Source organism: Rhipicephalus sanguineus, chromosome 1 (assembly GCF_013339695.2).
Source record: "Rhipicephalus sanguineus isolate Rsan-2018 chromosome 1, BIME_Rsan_1.4, whole genome shotgun sequence".
NCBI classification, from domain to species: Eukaryota; Metazoa; Arthropoda; class Arachnida; order Ixodida; family Ixodidae; genus Rhipicephalus; species Rhipicephalus sanguineus.
Genome location: NC_051176.1, coordinates 9,076,535 through 9,094,541, shown reverse-complemented (window position 1 = coordinate 9,094,541; position 18,007 = coordinate 9,076,535). Strand labels below are relative to the sequence as shown.

At 44.8% G+C, this 18,007-nt stretch overlaps 1 non-coding gene across 1 annotated transcript; it reads left to right on the top strand.

Annotated features, from left to right (window-relative positions):
• Positions 1-6,209: 6,209 nt before the first annotated feature.
• Positions 6,210-6,282, top strand: Trnaa-cgc (transfer RNA alanine (anticodon CGC)). The gene has a single exon. It is a non-coding gene; the product is annotated as a tRNA-Ala (tRNA).
• Positions 6,283-18,007: the final 11,725 nt, after the last annotated feature.

The window sequence follows — 18,007 nt, the reverse complement described above, 5'->3', positions numbered from 1 at the left end:
TCAGGTTTAGGATTCAGCCATGGTTCGGAGACTAAGAGTCGACGTGTTTGCTCGTCGGGCCTATCGAAATGCAGCCGGCTTCACCAGGAATCGAAACAACGCCCTCGAGCTTAGGAACCTCAATCACGCATTCAGGTTTAGGACTCAGCCATGGTTCGGAGATTAAGAGTCGACGTGTTTGCTCGTCGGGCCTATCGAAATGCAGCCGGCTTCACCAGGAATCGAAACAACGCCCTCGAGCTTAGGAACCTCAATCACGCATTCAGGTTTAGGACTCAGCCATGGTTCGGAGATTAAGAGTCGACGTGTTTGCTCGTCGGGCCTATCGAAATGCAGCCGGCTTCACCAGGAATCGAAACAACGCCCTCGAGCTTAGGAACCTCAATCACGCATTCAGGTTTAGGATTCAGCCGTAATTCATAGATTAAGAATCGACGTGTTTGCTCGTCGGGCCTATCGAAATGCAGTCGGCTTCGCCAGGAATCGAAACGCCTTTGTGCTTAGGAACCCCAATGAGGCATTGAAGCTTAGGACTGAACCATGATTCGTAGATTAGGAATCGACGTGTTTGGTCGTAGGGCCTATCGAAATGCATTCGGCTTCGCCAGGAATCGAAACAACGACCTCGTGCTTAAGAAACCCAATCACGCATTCAGGTTTAGGAAACAGGTATGATTCATAGATTAAGAATCGACCTGTTTGGTCATCGGGCCTATCGAAATGCAGTCGGCTTGGCCAGGAATCGAAACAACACCCTCGTACATAGCAACCTCAATCACACATTCAGGTTTAGGAATCAGCCATGATCATAGATTAAGAGTAGACGTGTTTGCTCGTATGGCCTATCAAAAGGCAGTCGGCTTGGACAGCAGTCGAAACAACGCCCTCGTGCTTGTACCCTCAATCACGCATTCAGGTTAAGGAATCAGCCATGGTTCGTAGATTAGGAGTCGACGCGTTTGCTCGTCGGGCCTAGCGAAATGCAGTCGGCTTCGCCAGGAATCGAAAACAACACCCTCCTGCTTAGGAACCTCAATCGAGCATTCAGGTTAAGACAACAACCATGATTAAGAATCGACTATGTAACTGCGCAAAAACGGACGGTAACACAAAGGGAGAGGAAAGCACAAACAGGCGCAGACTATCATAGAAAAGTATCGATGTGTTTGCTCGTCGGTTTTATCGAAATGCAGTCGGCTTCGCCAGGAACCGAAACAACGGCCTTGTGCTTAGGAACCTCAATCACGCATTCAGGTTTGGAAACAGCCATGATTCATAGATTAAGAATCGACCTGTTTGCTCGTTGGGTCTATCGAAATGCAGTAGGCTTTGCCAGGAATCGAAACAACGCCATCGAGCTTAGGTACCTCAATCTGTATTCAGGTTTTGGAATCAAGCATGATTCATAGATTAAAAATCGACGTGTTTGCTCGTCGGGCCTATCAGAATGCAGTCGGCTTCGCCTGGGATCGAAACACGCCTTCGTGCTTAGGAACCTCAATCACGCATTCAGGTATAGGAATCAGCCATGATTCGTAGATTAGGAATCAACATGTTTGCTCGTTGGGCCTGTCTAAATGCAGCCGGCTTCTCCAGGAATCGAAACAAAACCCTCGTGCTTAGGAAACTCAATCACGCATTCAGGTTTAGTAATCAGCCATGATTCGTAGATTAAGAATCGACGTGTTTGCTCGTCGGGCCTATCTAAATGGAGTCGGCTTCGCTAGGAATAGAAATAACACCCTCGTGCTTAGGAACCTCAATCACGCATTCACGTTTAAAGGCCAACTCCGGTGATTTTTTGACTTGATGGATCTCAATGAAATTCGCTGGGTACGTTCCTTTGCACTTTTCCGTCATTTATGCCAATTTACAGTCTTGAGACATCCGCAGATTGTTTGCAAATGAATTTTAAAGATTGTCTGCAAACGCCCTCCTGGCTTGCCACAATTATTGGCAACATTGCGTCTGGGACGTCAGTATTGGTAAGGCGGCGGAAGTGACGCAGCCGAGGGCACCGCTAACTTCGGCGCTTCGGCCGCTACAGCGAGCGTCTGCTGTTCACAAGGCGACAGACAGCGTTGATTTGGCCGGCGCTTCGCTGGACGTCCCGGCTGTCACAGTTTTCGTACTCCGCGCCGGCGTCACCGGCATGCCTTGCACGACTTCCGGTTCGTTCGTAACAACGTCTACGTCATACGTAGACAGTACACTCGGTTGGGTTTCGGTTTCGGTGTTGAGCTTTTTTGGCTTATTTAAAATTATTCTCCAATTTGCCGAGTATTTCTGCTATCGGGCCCGTAACAGGAGCGTCTCAGGAACATAAAAGCACCATTACTTTGACATGGCCAAAAAATCGCCGGAGTTGGCCTTTAAGAATCAGCCATGATTCGTAGAATAAGAATCGACGTATTTGCTCGTCGGGCCTATCTAATGCAGTCGGCTTCGCCAGGAATGGAAACAACACCCTCGTGCTTAGGAACCTCAATCACGCATTCACGTTTAAGAATCAGCCATGATTCATGGATTAAGAATCGACGTGTTTGCTCGTAGGGTCTATCGAAATGCAGTCGGCTTGGTCAGGTATTGAAACAACCCCCTCGTGCTTAGGAACGTCAATCACGCTTTTAGGTTTAGGAATCATTTATCATTCATACATGAAGAATCGACGTGCTTGCTCATCGGGTTTATCGAAATGCAGTCGCCTTGGCCAGAAATCGAAACAACGCACTTGTGCTTAGGAACCTCAATCACGCATTCAGGTTTAGACAACAACCATGATTAATAATCCGTTATGTAACTCCGCAAAAACGGACGTTAACACAAAGGAAGAGGAAGGCACAAACAGGCGCAGACTATCATAGACTAAGAATCGACGTGTTTGGTCGTAGGGCCTATCGAAATGCAGTCGGCTTGGCCAGGTATTGAAACAACACCCTCGTACTTAGGAACGTCAATCGCGCATTTATGTTTAGGAATCATTTATCATTCATACATGAAGAATCGACGTGCTTGCTCTTCGGGTTTATCGAAATGCAGTCGGCTTGGCCAGAAATCGAAACAACGGCCTTGTGCTTAGGAACCTCAATCACGCATTCAGGTTTAGGAATCAGCCATGATTCGTACATAAAGAATCGACGTGTTCGCTCGTCGGGCTTATCGAAATGCAGTCCGCTACGCCAGGAATCGAAACAAGGCTCTTGTGCTTAGGAACCTCAATTACGCATTAAGGTTTAGGAAACAACCATGATTCATGGATTAAAAATCGACGTGTTTGGTCGTAGGGCCTATCGAAATGCAGTCGGACTTGGCCAGGAATTGAAACAGCGCCCTCGTGCTTAGGAACCACAATCACGCATTCAGGTTTAGGAATCATTTATCATTCATAGATTAAGAATCGACGTGCTTGCTCGTCGGGGCTATCGAAATGCAGTCGGCTTGGCCAGGAATCGAAACAACGACATCGTGCTTAAGAACCTCCATCACACATTCAGGTTAAGGAAACAGGCTTGATTCATAGATTAAGAATCGACGTGTTTGGTCATCGGGCCTATCGAAATGCAGTCGGCTTGACCAGGAATCGAAACAACGACATCGTGCTTAAGAACCTCCATCACACATTCAGGTTAAGGAAACAGGCTTGATTCATAGATTAAGAATCGACGTGTTTGGTCATCGGGCCTATCGAAATGCAGTCGGCTTGACCAGGAATCGAAACAACGCCCTCGTGCTTAGGAACATCAAACACGCATTCAGGTTAAGGAATCAGCCATGGTTCGTAGATTAGGAGTGCACGTGTTTGCTCGTCGGGCCTATCGAAATGCAGTCGGCCTCGCCAGGAATCGAAACAACGCCCTCGTGCCTAGGAACCTCAATCACGCATTCAGGTTAAGACATCCACCATGATTAAGAATCCATTATGTAACTGTGCAAAAACGGACGGTAACAGAAAGGGAGAGGAAAGCACGAACAGGCTCAGGCTATCATAGATTAAGAATCGACTTGTTTGGTCGTAGGGCCTATCGGAATGCAGTCGGCTTGGGCAGGAATTGAAACAACGCCCTCGTGTTTAGGAACCCCAATCACGCATTCAGGTTTAGGAATCACTTATCATTCACAGATTAAGAATCGACGTGTTTGCTCGTCGGGTCCATCGAAATGCAGTCGGCTTGGCCAGGAATCGAAACAACGCCCTTGTACCTAGGAACCTCAATCACGCATTCAGGTTTAAGAATCAGCCATGATTAAGAATCCGTTATGTAACTGCGCAAAAACGGACGGTAACACAAAGGGAGAGGAAAGCACAAACAGGCGCAGACTATCATAGACTAAGAATCGACGTGTTTGGTCGTAGGGCCTATCGAAATGCAGTCGGCTTGGCCAGGGATTGAAACAACCCCCTCGTGCTTAAGAACGTCAATCACGCTTTTAGGTTTAGGAATCATTTATCATTCATACATGAAGAATCGACGTGTTTGCTCGTCGGGTTTATCTAAATTCAGTCGCCTTGGCCAGAAATCGAAACAACGCAATTGTGCTTAAGAACCTCAATCACGCATTCAGGTTTAGACATCAGCCATGATTCGTAGGTTAAGAATCTACACATTTACACAGCGCGCACTGAACGAGGACAGATGAAGGGACACAACATTTTGCCCTCGTTCATTTTGCGCTGTGCAAATATTTCGATTCCAATCACCAACTAGCCCAAGCTAGCGTTCTCTCATAGATTAAGCCTAATTCTAGTTATCCGTAACACTTTACAAGTAATCAATTACTCGTAATTCTTTTTTTATAATTTTGTAATATAATCGATCAGTGGTAATGTAATCGATCAGACGGTGGTCCCGGCAGAGCCTATTTTGTTAACGTTTTCGTTGGCCTTACCTGCAATGCCTTACCCGAGCGCAGACAACAGCGTAGAGCGACGCTTCGTAGAGGACATGGACACTATCTTCGACGCACTCTCCAACTACGAGCTGGTGCACGAGGTGTTCTTACTCTATAATACCTCTCTTCCCTCCAGCACATGTACTGAGAGAGTGTTCAGTGTAGCAGCTGACCTCTTAACGAATAAACGTGGAATGATCAGTGACGACAACTTTGAAAAAGAACTCCTGTTGAAAGTTAACAACGTGTTCCGACCTTCACGCAAGCCTCAGCCTTCTCCCTACCATGTAAGCCACAGTAGTTCGTTGTAGTTTGAGTAAACTTGTGTTATGGTGTTATGGGAATAAAATTTTGAAAAAAAAAACTAAGGGATTTCTGTAATTGTTCAGTTACTCTTCTGTGGCTGGAATTGACCACTGTAATCAATTACATTTTAAAGGAAGTAATTGTAATTGCAATATCAGTTACTCATGTTCTGTACCGTGCACCAGTCTGGTTCATTCATGGGTGCCTTCAGTGAGCGTGTACGTCTAGATCACGTTAAATAACCCCACGGGTCAAAAAATCATTCGGAGCTCCCCAAAGCGGCCTCTCTACTCATACCAGTGTGTCTTTTGGACGTGAAGCTCTGTCGATAAATAAATAAATAAATAAATAAATAAATAAATAAATAAATAAATAGTACGATCATATTATTGCGGTAGCTTGCGATTAACTAACGCTAACTCTCATGAATGGTAGCAAGTATGCGAATGAATGCACTGCAGACACCTGAGCGGAAGGCCCAGAGGAGAGAGAGAGAGAGAGAGCAAACAGAGGCAGGGTGTACGAGAGAGTGCGCTGCAAGGAGGACGCGCAGGACGTCCGCAGAAATGCTTTGTTTTTTTTTTTGAAGGAAAGAAGTGTTAATTTCAACGGCTCGTTTTCTTTGTTATACACAATATTAATGAGCACTAACAGACAATAATGCCAAGGAAAGTGTAGGGGATGGTTTTATTAGTAAATGTAAGGCAAATGTGAAGAAAGAAAAGTGGACGAAAAGATAGCTTGCCGCGGGCAGGGACTGAACCTGCGACCTTCGAATAACGCGTCCGATGCTCTACCAACTGAGCTACCGCGGCGGCCATCCCCCCGTCCACTTTATCGGGTATATATGTACATTTAAATGTGGGAGCGTAATAAGTTCACGTGCTACGTGACGCCAACAGGCAGAAAAAAAGAGTGTTCCACACTCGCCGTCATGGCTACTGGCGGCGCTGACTGACGCTCCCGCGTTTAAATGTACATATACACCCTATAAAGTGGACGGGGGGATGGCCGCCGCGGTAGCTCAGTTGGTAGAGCATCCGACGCGCTATTCGAAGGTCGCAGGTTCGGTCCCTGCCCGCGGCAAGCTATCTTTTCGTCCACTTTTCTTTCTTCACATTTACCTTACATTTACTAGTAAAAACATCCCCTATACTTTCCTTGGCATTATTGTAACTTAATGGCCAGCTTCACAAAGATCTCTCGGCCCGGCAACAAAAGCATGGAAACGCAAGCGCACACACTGCACACATAGGCATTCAGGCTCGTTCTCCTACACGCACGGAAAGGTATGTGCAAGTGTTGTACCGTGCATTCAAAGAGATTGAACAAACTGTGCGTGATATACCCACTGTTTTACGCGTTACCGAAAATAAAGTAACTAAGTATGGTCCTCGTTACGCTAACAAACAAACGGATGCGTTACCGCCCTACGCTACCTACAAAAAAAGGTAACGTGTTACCGTTACCGAAAAAAAGCGACGCACGTTACTTCTGCCGTTACTCCAGAGTCAGAAATTTCAGTCAGTGCGCCCTCGCTGCAGGAACCATAATAAAAATTTAATAAACCCCATATTTATATTACACATAAAACTTCAGACGAAAACAATGATTTTAGCTGATTACTGATATAAGTAGAAAACTTCACAGAAGTGTCCTGAGTTTTAGCGATATTATAGTGGCCTAATGTTTACTGTAGAGTTTAATGTGATGGCTTGTAACTTGGCGGCACATGGTAAAGCCATTTCTCAGAGTGACAGCAAACAGAAAACGACATTTCATCATTATTGCGCTCCGGAGAGAAAACATGACTGATCTTCAACAAAATCTCTCAACAGATTTACAGTTATTCTGACGGCGTGCATATGCGTAGATCTTTTAAGAATAAGGAAATACTTGAATTGCATAGTCCCGAAAAAGCTATTTGCAGCATAAATCATTTGTGCCCCTTCAACCTATATAATTACCGCGAAAATTGCCAGCGCTTATGCGAAGATGTTCAAGGTCACCCTCACTCGCCCAGGGAACCAGAATAGTGTACCCGTCGTTAGAAGCAGATAGAAGCAAAATTTATTTTGATAACACAACTGATAAACAGCGCCACAGTATTGCAGGGACAACTTGTAGAATTAAAGCAACAGCTCTATTCCTATGCCTTCGTCAGACAGCAGCCTCGCTTCTCAGTGAATACGTCCGCAGCTACGGTAAATAGACGCTCCACGAAGGCATTAGATGATACTCCTATTGTCAACACCTGGCAGGCCAATAGCACTCCGCCGCTGTGACAAAAGCGTAGCTCTGGGAACGTGGCGCATACGAGACAAAGGAGCTTTCTGTAAGGGTCCTCGGATATTTGGAATAAAAAGCAACGTGTAACGTGACACCTCACGTTACCTAAAAATGGTAACGTAAGTACAATACTTATTACAGTTACGAAATGGTGAGGAGTACGTTACTAACTTATCGAACGAATTAACGCATTACCGGTAACGGCGTTACTTGTAACGCGTTGCCGCCAACGCTGGATATACCTCAACTCTTGTGTTAACCAAGGCACTGGAAACCGGCCTCAATACAAGCGCTTCATGTGTTCTTCAGCATCTGTCCTCCAAGCGCAGATGTTGAAGTTGCGCATTTACTATATTCGGGATGTCTCGTGCCACAGGTTTGTCTGTTTATCAAAGAGAGTTACTTATGTTACAGCCAGACTTTACGTTTATTTTGCAGTCAGCGCATACAAATGATAAAAAAATCAAAGTGAATGATAAAAAATGATAAAAAATGATCATAAAAATAATAAAAAAAATCAAAGTGAATGGGCAGAATAGGGAGAGACATTAATGCTGGTGCAGTTTAACCGCTGTGCGCGCATAGCTTCTGCATAAGCGAGGATTGTGCACGCATGCTCAAATAAGTCATATAGATTTCTATGGATACCTTGCGCGATATAGTGCGTGTACTTTAACCGCCCGGACAAGGACGCCAGAGAAAAGTGCGCATTTTCTCGCGCAACGGAGTTGAGGGGCGTGTTTGAGGGCGCCGAACGCCAAGAAAACACACACACACACACACACACACACACACACACACACATATATATATATATATATATATATATATATATATATATATATATATATATACTCATATATTCCCCCAACGGCACAAAAAGTACGATGTTCACCAAATTTCTTCACTCATTCACTACTGTAGCGAATATATATACATACCATTTACTTCAGCGTGCTTTCTTGCTCACCACCGAGATGGCGCCAAGTGCGCGAGCGGCGCGCTTTAAAGGTCATCGCCCCGCACGTAGTGATACGCTCACGCCTCTGTGCACTTCGCCCTACAGGGCATGGTCGCCTGCGCGCGCGCTTTTCTCGTGAAGTGGGGGTGGGGGGAGGGTCTGTTTGTATGTCTCGCGCTTTCCCCGCGATGTTCGCGCTGAAGTTGCAGAACGTACGAAGGTCCCTTCGCTCTCTGGAGCGGCCGCGTTCGTGAAACGAGCGCGTTGTTCAAACAGAGATAAGTAACAACTGTGGCGGTTGTTAGTTCACGCTCGTCCTGTGTATACCTGTGCGTTCGTTTCATGCGTCCTTTATGTTTGAGCAGCGCGCTTAAGGTGTCGAGTTGTGACACGTAATAGTTCGCGCTCGTCCTGTGCGTGTGTTCTTTTCGTGCGTCCTTTGCGCTTGAGCGACGCGCTGGAAATTTCGAGCTACTTTCCGTTCTTCGCGTTACATTCCAATTTGTTGCTATCGCATTCATTGCTTCGCCGTTGCGGCGAAACTGACTTTTTTTATGTTAGTTCACATGAACTGATTCTGATTTTCGCCCCGCCACGGTGGTCTAGTGGTTATAGCGCTCGACTGCTGACACGAAGGTCGCGGGATCAAATCCCGGCCGCGGCGGCTGCATTTTCGATGGAGGCGAAAATGTTTGAGGCCCGTGTACTTAGATTTAGGCGCATGTTAAAGAACCCCAGGTGGTCGAAATTTCCGGAGCGCTCCACTACGGCGTCTCTCATAATCATATCTTGGTTTTGGGACGTTAAACCCCAGATATTATTTATTATTATTATTGATTCTGATTTTCGTTTCGAACGCGTGACTGCACGTCAGCAGCGCCAATAAGCAGCATCTGCCGTGCGAAATCCCCCTGACGTGCGGCAAGTCCTACATAGGACAGATGGGGCGGTGCCTAAATGATCGAGCCAGGGAACACGAGCAAAAGCTAAAAAGAGAAGACGTTTTGGCCTGCGCAGTGTAAAGACGGCGCGTGTGAACCACGGTTTCAGGGGTTAAAGATTCTGGGCAGAAGCCAAGACCAAACAGCCCGAGAGCCATAAGAAGCCTGTTTTATTAGAAAGAAAAGTGATGATTGTGTCAGTGACACCTCTATCAGACTATTTCAATCAGAAATGTCTTTCTTCGACAAGTGGCTGCCCCGCTAGACTGATGAGCGGACGTACCTGTGTCTGCGCATCTCATAAACGGCTATATATTGCTACGTCTGTCAGTGAATAAAATGAGTTGAAAGCTTACCGCCCGTGTTGTCGTACCTCGTCCTCGTCTTTTTTGTGCGGTCAAAATGTCAAACAATAAGCTTTTCACTCCGCACGTCGGTGTCGATGTCGTGAGGGGGTGCGTTTAGCGTGCAGAAGTGTTGCATGCGCTTTAAAATTGATGTTAAATATGTTCTAGGCTGTATCAGCCACTGATGTTTTGCAAATGATGCGTCCGCGCAAATCGATCGCCGAAGTCATCTCACCTTCAAAGTTCTTTTCCCTGCTCCTTTAAAAATTGCAATTTGATTGGCAGGACACCGCCGGTCCAAAATCTTTGAAGCATTTGCATACAGAAAAAGTGGAGATAATTGTGTCAGCGTGCCTTTACTATCGCTCCGCAGAAACGAAATCATGTATGTACCTCTCGAATATGTGATTAAAGCTGAGCGCCCGCACAAGTGTACGCAATTGTCCCACCATATTGACATTTTAACAGCGAAAACTTTGGTGGCCGTAAGAACTTTGGTGAGTACAAATGCGTACAAAAACTATCATCATCATGAACGGGTATGTGCTACAAGAATTGGGTAAATACCACTACACACCAATGGTCCACTGAAAATGAAGAAGACAACAGACGGACGGGAACAGACAATTAAGATTTCTAGACAGACGTAATCAGTAATAGAAAAGGTTTAATAAACCGTCCGGATTAACGCAGTGATCGCACGTTTCAGCTTCGCTGCAGCATCTCCCTCATGAAAATGGTGATGTCCTGGAAGTGTACTGTATGGTTCCGCGAGGCAGCATGAGGACACAACCTGTATGTCTCCCAGATGTCGCGATTTGGCCGCTTACTTTCTGTGTCCTCCAAGTGTCCGCCCTGTATGTGTCCCATTTGTGACCGTCCTGTATGTATCCGATATGTAACCGTCCTTTATGTCTCCCAGATGTCGCGATTTGGCCGCTGACTTTCTGTCTCCTCAAAGTGTCCGTCCTGTATGTGTCCTATAAGTAGCCACCCTTTACGCAGACCAGAAATTAGGCCATTGCATTGCCTGTATGATGCAGCATATTATGGCTGCTATAATTTGGATGTACATGCATACAAAACTCTGCAATATTACTCATTTATTAGCATTTACACTGTACAGTTTAGAGCACTTCATAGACAATATTCAGACTGACAATGTACATATGTCGGCGGTTGAAGAAAAATAAGATTAACAGATCAGCCTTAACCCCATAACGCCTGAACACATCATTAACATTTTAAAAGTTTTAACTTGTTCTGCATCTTTTTTGGTAATGAAGAGTACATTCACTTCTGGAAAACGCAAAAACACATGTTTTAAGAAACTCATCATGACAGCAATTTATGACCAAGAGGCACTTTCCAATTTACTATGGGCTACTTAGATAAGCTTTGCACACCTAAGTGTATCAGAGTGACTTGTTGGGCTTCATGGGTAAGTTACAAATCTATGCAACCTTCTGGAGTGGAAGAAGTGGAGCAATCATAACTTCACAGCAAACTCAGAACACACGAATAATAAATATTGCAATAAATGAGGAATGTGGCAAACGTCAGTGCACTACCGGAGCTGCTCACAATAAATGCATGCTAAAATAATTAAATACTGCAATAAATTAGGAATGTGGCAAACACAACATCAGTGCACTACCAGAGATGCGTGGTTGGCACCAAAATGTCATACTTAGCATGCATAATTTGAAGGAAGACACTATAACCCACACAAAAGTAGTACACTGTAACGTCACCCTTGACTGCTGAACCGAAGGTCACGAGATCAAATCCCGGCCCTGGTGGCCACATTTTCGATCGAGGAAGAAATGCTTGAGGCCCATCTATTTAGATTTAGGTACACCTTATAGAACCCAGGTGGTCGAAATTTCAGGAGCCCTCCACTACGACGTCCCTCATAATCATATTGTGGTTAAATCCAAACACTTATTATTATACTACACACAACTAAAGCAAGCAGATAAAACTGTGTAGTTTAAAAAATGTCGCCACCGTTCATCTCCCCATGCCGAGACTTACATTTCAGCATTTCAGAATGCCTTCTGTAAGTTATCATCAACAGAGTTAAATATGATTAGGCATCACAGCGGGACATCCCATGATTGCACTTAGGAAATGAATTTCCGGAAGACAATGAAATATGTATGATTAGAAAAGCATATTACAATAAAATGTACGGTGAATATTAAAGTGAAAATAAAATAGTGAATTGATGCACTACTGCCTTATCACAAAATTGAAAGTTCAATTTTAAAAATGATAACTGCACATAAGATATGAATTAAAACATGACACACGAGTCGAGAGAGCCGCTCACTCAATACGTTTTGAAAAGACAAAATACAAAGCTAAGGAAGCAGCATTGACACATTCAGGATTGTGCTTTATGGTTTCATTAAAATTCAGCCCTGGGAAAAACGTGAAAACCAACTTTGCAGGTAAGTTATGTGTCCATGGGGACACAAAGTAAGACATTACCGCTGTCAGCCGCCCAATTAACTAAGATTAAATAATGAAATTTTTAGTGACAACAGCAAGTGGGCATCTTTGTATTGAAAAGTTCGAGGCAGTCGTGTTTCTACACAATTCCACTTGGAAGAATTCTTCTAGCATGTCTGTGCTGCGAGATATCCCGCTGCAAAGTTTAATTGTGGTTTGCATGATGCAAGGCGGTGAGGACCAGCAAAATATTACTCCCTGGTGTGACGAGCAGTAACTACTTGCTATCACCAGCCGGCAGGAAAAGGGTAACCGTTATGGTGATTGTCTATGCCTTCGACCCGCTGTAACATTAAACGTGGCACACCAGGGAGGAGCTTTGTGCCAGTGCTCAAGGTCCTGCATGTGTAATGATGGAAGCTGGAATTAAACTTTGCAGCAGGATATCTGAGCCCAGACATGCTAGAAGAATTCCTCGAAGAGGAATCGTGTAGAAATGCAGCTGGCTCAAACTTCTTAATACATACATGCCAGCTTGCTGCAGTCACTAAAAAGTATTAAATCTTAGTTAATTGCACGGCTGACAGCGATAATTATTGTCCCACTTTGTGTCCCCCTGGATAATAACTTATCTGCAAAGGTGGCTTTGACGTGACTTCCAGTACGGACTTTTTTATAAGAAAAACAAAACGCTTAATTTTGAACACCCTCTGCATGTGAGCTACTTGAATACAGCAAACAGGTGGCTGAAGTGTCCACTCCGTTGTTCTCAGTGCAGTGCCCCTTGTACAGGAAACAGAAGCCATGCGCAGCTGCTGTACATCAGCAACGAACTTGTCCATGAGCCAGCATTGATAACAGGCTTGTCCAGATTTCTTTCACTCGCTTTGTACAAGGAGCACGTATAGGCTGCAATGGAAACAACAAAATAACAATTTAGTGACACATGTGTCTGTTAGCAAAGCTGAATTCCTCACACGTTCTTTTTTACCTTTTCTGGAACAATATGTTTTAGATAACTTTAAAACAAGCAGGACGTACACAAACTAGAGAAGTTACAAGAAAAACTTGTTTGATGCATTCTTGGTGAAGACAGTCGCAACCTTATGAAAGACTATAGAATTTCCACATCACAGATGTGTAAAAAGTATGCTTGAATATTGTTCCTGCATAATGCAGGGTGTGCTTTCTCTACAGTACATTCGTACCCTGAAGCCTAAAATAAAGACAGAAGGAGTAGTCACGAAATGTTTCACAAGAGCTTAACGTACAGTATGTTCCCATCATGCTGGAATTGTGTTCTTAGTTCTGTGTGGGTATAGATGCAGTGCACGGCCACCATATTCAGTGGCACCTGACTCCACTCAGTGAGAAATATGAAGGGAATGCTGCAAAATAAATGCAAGAAAAAGCGTGTTGTAGAAGAAGTTTTTATGCTTTTGATGTCGAGGATCTAACCTTACCATTTTAGCTTGTTCACGTACTAACGCGAAGGTACAGCTCTTAGGCAAAGATGCCCCCTGTTTGCTGTATGTGTCAGCCACGTGTAATTGAAAGTTCTGTGTGTGAGTAATATCATTGGCTGCTATAGGTAAATTCTGTTCTTGCAGCTAGCCAAACCTATGTGTGAGTATGCATTCACACAGGTACATTTGTATTCCTGTAGCTATATTATGATACTTACACGATGTGTTCCTTAAAGCGAATGCAATGCAATATGCACCATATGGATATTTTATTTATTGCACAAAAGCACTGCACATACATGACAGTATGCACATTCATCATGTATCCATTGCAGGTAACATGTAAAATTAAATTATTTCTGCTTGCAAATAAACTAACGTAGCTTTCTTCACGCTGCTCACACTGGGATGATTATATACTGTCAGAAATTGGTTTCACTCTACTATTGTGTGCTGCTAAATTGCGGTCATTAGTTTCAATGATTCTGGTTGGCTAAAAAAGCAATACTCCTCACTAATGCATCACAGGCTGTCTAATGGCCATATGGAGGAAAAGGTGGAAATGCTAAGACTTACAAGGCACCAATCTTGAACCACATGCCATCCCAATAAAGCATGCAGGCTTCTGCAACAATCTCTGGCAACCAGAATCCTGGAAGCTATTGACCACAATTTAGCAAATACACAATAAACATTCGATTAAACTTATTTCTGAAGTTGAATAAATGATTCAATGCCAACAGCGTGAAAAAACACAGCCTAGATTTGTTGTGTTCTCAGATACAATACATTGTCTAATTTTACATTTGAACAGCAACACATGCATGACTTATGCATGCATACCGTGAAGTATGTATAACATTCTTGCGAGTTATGAGCAATAAATAAGATATTCATATGCTGCACATACCACGGTTCCTTTTAACATCCGTAGCGCATGCCCAGAGAATTTACTTTATCCGATAGACCGTTAAGCTTTTCATCTATCAGAAAATGTCACTGGAGGTGGCGGCACAAGCTGTTTATAATGTTCGTACCCGTACAAGTAAGTGTTTAGCGAAGTTTTAACGCCAAGGTGGGGCGAGGCGCGTACAATTCTTAATAACCAGAGCAAAATAACAAAGGCCAAACACGACAGAAACAAGCAGAATAAAAAAGTTGTGCTCGAACGCGTGGACCGATGCTCGAATTAGCGCTTGCACTGTTTAGGTGCGACAATTCTGCCCCAAATAGACATGAAGGATTCGCTGGAGTACAGTTCAAGTTTAACGTACGGCTTAACACGCACGGGTGCAGGCCGCATCAAGCAACCTATGTTGCGGGTGAAAACATCGGCCGAATTTGACGAAACTGGCTGTATGAACACCTAAGCGTAAGTTCAAGCTTCGCGAGCCGTACCTAAAACGAAGCAACATGCTATTTCAAGATCACGCACACGCATCAACCCGAGTATTACGGCAGTTTAAAGGTACGTGCCAGCGCGGATGCATACACATGCACACGTTTGACCACCCGCAAGGAGGAAAACATATCTCTCTGATAGTAGTCCAAACATTGCTATTATAACGATCCTGTAGCTATTGAAAAGAGTACGCGCAGCATATGGAACTGCCGTAGAAGTGTTCAGTGCGCTAAAAAAGTGAACATGAATTACTAACAGGTCCAAGCATACGCGCCTTAGGCACGATCGACGCTTACAGCTAACAAACGCCGTCTTCGCCCATCTATTAAGCCAAAATAGTAGACTACCGCGAGCGGGGCCACCCTCCAACACCACTGCCGACAGAGGAGGGCACCGCCACAACTCTGTTCAAATCCCCCGCCGAATCACAGCCGCGTATGCGCACTCTCCTTTACGCTTCAAACAAAAGAAAAAGCTCGCCCGCGCTTAAAATCACACAAACTTGCCTGGATCCTGGTGAAATGATAGACACAAACAGGCTCGCTACGTTAATAAAAGCTCATTTATCGTCTACTGCTTAAGAAAAACTTAGTTAACGGCGCTTTTATCGCGCTCTCAGTGTTAACCAAGCGCTGACAGCAGCAACGTGGTACATACCTGGTGAGTGCTCCACGATTTGAAGCAGCCGGTCTTCGCTTGAGTATAGCGCATCCTCGTAATAAGCAGCACCGGCAGAACACCCAGGACGAGCACGAGGCGCAAGCACACTTCGAACAAGGGAAAAATTCACTCAAACTCGGCCCTTCGCGACGCGGCGGGACGACGAGCAGCAAACGCAAAACAAGAAAAAGTGGTACCACGTGGTATCAGCCCCGCAGACGTAAACAGCATTTGCGCATCGCGCCTTCTAACTAAAAACATAAATTTACGCTTGCAAATATTTGAAAAAAAATTGTGTAAATATAATGTACATAAATAGTTGAGGCGTACAATGTCTTGACCTCGGAAAAAAAAAAACAAGTCAAAACCTAAGCGCGCGAAATTTGAAAAAATTTGAGCACACGAACAACAATGCTATTAATCGCCGCAAAACGTTCGTGTGTCGTGAATTAATGTTATACAATTAGTGCAGATGTCTACACGCGAGATTTTTATGCAATGATTGATTGCCCTTATGTCAAACTAAAAAAGTATCAAATACAACTTTTATCCAGTGCGACGACAGAAAATAAATAAATATATATATGTGTGTGTGTGTGTGTGTGTGTGTGTGCGCGTGTGTGTGTGTGTACGTGCGTGCGTGAGTTCGTGTTATAATGCAAAAATTTTGGGGGTGGGCTTCGGCACCCCCAAACCCCCCTCTGGCTACGGCACTGACAAAAAATGTTTTTTGCACTACCACATGTTACCCACTCATGACCTCGGGTGCACCTGCAGGTAACATATAGTTCGCTGCCAGGTAACATCCTGCCGTAAACATAAAGGACACATCCTACAGGAGACAAGAAGGAATCCTTCGATAGGACGAGGAAGGGAACATAAAGTAGCGTCCTGCAGGTCACAAAAAGGTCATGTAGGGCGTCAGTGGGAAACAGAAAGGACATTTCCCGGACATCACCATTTTCATACGGGCTGTACGAAGTGCTCCGGTATGTACGACGAGAGAATACTACGGAAAGGCTGCGAGAAGACACCGAAGCCCTACACGAACGGCGACGTGCCCTATGGCAGGTGCGAACATTCGGTTTCAGCGCGAGTCTCTGGATTTTGGCCATCCGTGTCGTGTCTGTTACTGTATGTGGTTTAACCTCTCTGCGCTGAGAAGCAACCTATCAACAACCTACCATCACCTAGCTAAAGCCTAGCACCAACCTAGAGGAAACATAGAAACAACATGACTAGAACTAGCAGACAAGAAAGCCAAGGAAAGTAGAGGGGATGGTATTTGTAGTCACTATGAAATAAATGTGAAGCAAGTGGACGAAAAGAGAACTTGCCGCCGGCAGGGACCGAACCTGCGGCCTTCGAATAACGCGTCCGATGCTCCACCACTGATCTACGTTGGCGGCCATCCCCCTCGTCCACTTTCAGGGTTATACATGTGCATTTTAAAACCAAAAAATGTTAGTCAGCGGCGCTAGCAGCCGCGGCGGCGAGTGTGGAACACACTTTTTCTGCCTGCTGGCGTCACGAAGCACGTAATCATTTTACGAGCTGGTAGCTGACGAATAATCCCTCGCATACTACCTGAAGGCATCTAGCCTGCCAGAACGAGACGCTTGCTGCGAATGAACGAAAGAAGGGGAATTTTCAGGGCTTGTGTTTTCTTTGCTAGGCACAATACTAATTAGAACTAGCAGACAAGCAAGCCAAGGAACGTATATGGGATCTTATTTGTACTAATTATGATGTTAATATGAAGATAGTAAAGTGGACGACAAGACAGCTTCCCGCCGGCAGGGAGAGAACCTGCGACCTTCGAATAACCGGTCCGATGCTCTACCACTGAGCTACAGTCATCCCCTATACTTACGTTATTCGAAGGTCTCAGGTTCGGTCCCTGGCGGCAGCAAGTTATCTTTTCGTCCACTTTACTTTCTTCACATTTACAGCATAATTACTATAAATAACACCCCCTATACTTTCCTTGGCAATACCGTCTGTTAGTTCTCATTATTATTGTGTCTAACAAAGAAAAAAGAGCCCTTAAAAGTAATCTTTCCTTCATTCATTGCGAGCGTCTCGTTCTGGCAGACTGCATGCGTTCAGGTAGTATGCGAGGGATTATTGGCCACCTGCCAGCTCGTAAAAAAAGATGACGTGCTACGTGACGCCAACAGGACGGTTTTAGGGGCGAAGCTCCTTAAGGCGGCACCCGTTCGTCCCTCGTAGTCGTAGTGCGTAACCTGTCTTAAGCATTGACCTCCAAGGTGGTGCCGGTGGGAGAT